Consider the following 3,113-nt stretch of genomic DNA (forward strand, 5'->3'; position numbering starts at 1 on the left):
TAAAGTGATGAGAGAAGGAAGGAACAGACTCTGTGAGGCAAGAATAGACTTTTGTGAAAACACAAGAGGTGTGAAAGAAAGAAAAAAAATAGGAGTTCCCGTCCTGGCTCAGGCGAAATGAATCTGACTAGCCTCCATGAGGACGAAGGTTCGATCCCTGGCCTCGCTCAGTGGGTTAAGAATCCGGCATTGCTGTGAGCTGTGGTGTAGGTCGCAGACACAGCTTGGATCTGGCATGGTTGTGGCTGTGGTATAGGCCAGAGACTACAGCTCCAATTGGACCCCCAGTCGGGGAATCTCCATATGTCGTGGGCATGGCCCTAAAAAAATATATATATAGTTATTACATGGGGAAAATGTTCATCTTGATGCACAGGCTAAGCAGTGGCCTGGAAGGCAGTGGATTGGGGGCCCGAGAAGACACAGCTTTGGAAATTGGTTGGAGCAGTGGACAGAAAAAGAGATGAGAAATACGAGCAAGAATTAGGAGACCCAGGGGACAAACTAGGACGCTCCAAGCAGGGTCTGGCAGGAGTCCCGAAGAGGAGCCTGAAAGGATGAGGAGATGATAGCTGAGTGTCTCCAGGATGGAGGAGGGCCAAGTCCCCGCGGTGAGGAGCTCACTGCACTCCCGGGAGGGAACGTTCCACGGTGTGGGCAGGAAGCCAGAGAAATTTCTGTCTGGCTCTCAGTGAACTGCTCTGGACGATTTTCTCCACCTCTCCAGAGAGGGGCTGGGCTGGGCTTGCCCTTCCAGCTCTCACGGTCTGCAGCTTGAGGGGACGTTTGAAGTGGGAGGCAGATGTGAAACAATCTTTATCAGGAGATGACGCATTCGTTGGAGAGGAAACCAAGCACCAGGCATTTCTATGTTATCTCAATCAGCTGCAGCCTTCACGAGAGGGTTTCTAAGAACCAATTCGCAGGTGTGAACATGGAGGCTCAGGAGTTCCTGTGATGGCTCACAGAAATGGAGTTCCCGTCGTGGTGCCGTGGTTAACGAATCCGACTAGGAACCATGAGGTTGCGGGTTCGATCCCTGGCCTCACTCAGTGGGTTAAGGATCCAGCGTTGCCATGAGCTGTGGTATAGGTTGCAGACGCTGCTCGGATCCTGAGTTGCTGTGGCTCTGGCGCGGGCCGGTGGCTACGGCTCCAATTGGACCCCTAGCCTGGGAACTTCCATATGCCATGAGAGCAGCCCTAGAAAAGGCAAAAAGACAAAAAAAAAAAAAAAAAAAAAAGAAAGAAAAAAATGTATCTGACGAGTATCCATGAGGACACAGGTTCGATCCCTGGCGTCCCTCAGCGGGTTAAGGATCTGGCGTTGCTATGGCTGTGGTGTAGGCCAGCGGCTATAGCTCCTATTTGACCCCTAGCCTGGGAACCTCCATATGCTTTGGGTGCGGCCCTAAAAAGACAAAAAAAAAAAAAAAAGCAAATGGAGGCTCAGAAAATGGAAGCAAAGCTCCCTAGGTCACGTAGGTGGTTAAGTGCAGAGGTGGGATTTGACTCAGGCCTCATCCAGAGCCACTGGATTCACTCATTAGAGCCAGAGTGTGGTTGCTGCAGGCAGGGTGGGGAGATCAGAGAAACCATCTCGAAGCACCATCACCCCTGGCCTGCAGGGGTCAGAGCCGGTCACTGAGGAGCCACTGCCCTTTGGACATCGGTGGGGGCAGCCCAGGGAAGGGTTTGGCCTTCAGGCCACCAGTAGAAAATGCCAGTATGGCGCCTCTTCCTGCTGTCACCACCTCCCAGCAGACATGGCCTCTCCTCACTCACGGCAGAGACAGGAGACTGAATAGTTTCAGCATTTCAGAAGGCCTTGTGGACGAGGCTGTTAGGTCTTGTTTGCAGCTCAGACCTCTGGGTGCTGGTGTCCTCACCCTGCCCACAAGCTCTGACATGCAGCAGGAACCTCTGCAGTTCATGAAGATAGGGAAGGGGGCGATGCGACAAGGACATTTGTTTGGCAAAGAGCTTTTGAAACATCAAGCTGGGGAGAGGGTACTTTAAGAAGCCTTTGGTGGTAGAAGGCTTGGAACTATTTAGAGTATATGTTTATAAATTCCATTGTCCTAAGTAATCACAGACTTCCACCCTCTTGCATATCCCAAATACCTCAACTCCACATCCTGCCCCACGGAGCAGGCCTGTACAATCAAGTCTACATGCCACACACACACACACACACACACACACACACAATGGCAACTGGAGACTGGAGGGCAAAAGCTATGGACTAAAAGGTATAGGGGGACAGATATTAGGCGCTGGCCGGGCTTTGGTCAGGTTCTAGGTTTGGCATTTAAATATCTAAAAAATAGGTCTAGTCAGGTTAATTGGGAAAAGGATATACAACTGCAAATGCAGTGCGATCCCATTTAAAATATGTGCTGAGAAAAAAGGATGGAAAGATAGATACCAAATGTCAGCAGTGCTTGTGTCTTGGTGTTGATATAAAGGGCTTTTCTTTATGGTTTTCTGTATTTTCTAGATTTTCTACAATAAACATGTAGATAAATAGATTTTAAAATGTCCCTCGAAGTGATATTCCCTCAAACCCATCTGGCCTTCCGAGGGAAGGCTCAGGGTGAGGGCACATGCTGGGGGATGAGCAGGGGTGGCTACCGCTGAGCTGGGGCAAAGGGTCCTGACCCCAGGCCTCATGGGCACTGCTTGGGTGCTTGGTCCACTCACTCATGGAGCTGGTGCAGGCAGGCACCCGAATGACCATGGGGCCAGTTCTGCACCCTCAGTGTGCAAGGCACTCTCTCCAGGGAACCAGGGGACAGCCAGGAGCCTTCTACCTGGGGGACTTGACCATTTATGCGAGCAGCAGGGGCAGGGCTCCAGAAGCCCGGAGGGTCTGCTCCCCCTGTGCTGCCTAGAGCCCTTTTGGTTGGTGCCCAGGCCTGGCAGGGGCTGCCTGGGCTGGAGGGAAGCCTGGCACGGGCACTGGGTGGTGCTGGGGCCAGAGCTCTGGGGCATTTTCCAGCCTCTTCCTGGAGGAGGAGGAGGACCCCCAGTGAAGGGACCCACTCGACTGGCAGAAGGCGGGAGGGCAAACCTGTCCCTGTCCCCGGCTTCCCCATGAGGGACACAGACGCC

This window comes from Sus scrofa, chromosome 12 (genome assembly GCF_000003025.6).
Source record: "Sus scrofa isolate TJ Tabasco breed Duroc chromosome 12, Sscrofa11.1, whole genome shotgun sequence".
Taxonomy (NCBI): domain Eukaryota; kingdom Metazoa; phylum Chordata; class Mammalia; order Artiodactyla; family Suidae; genus Sus; species Sus scrofa.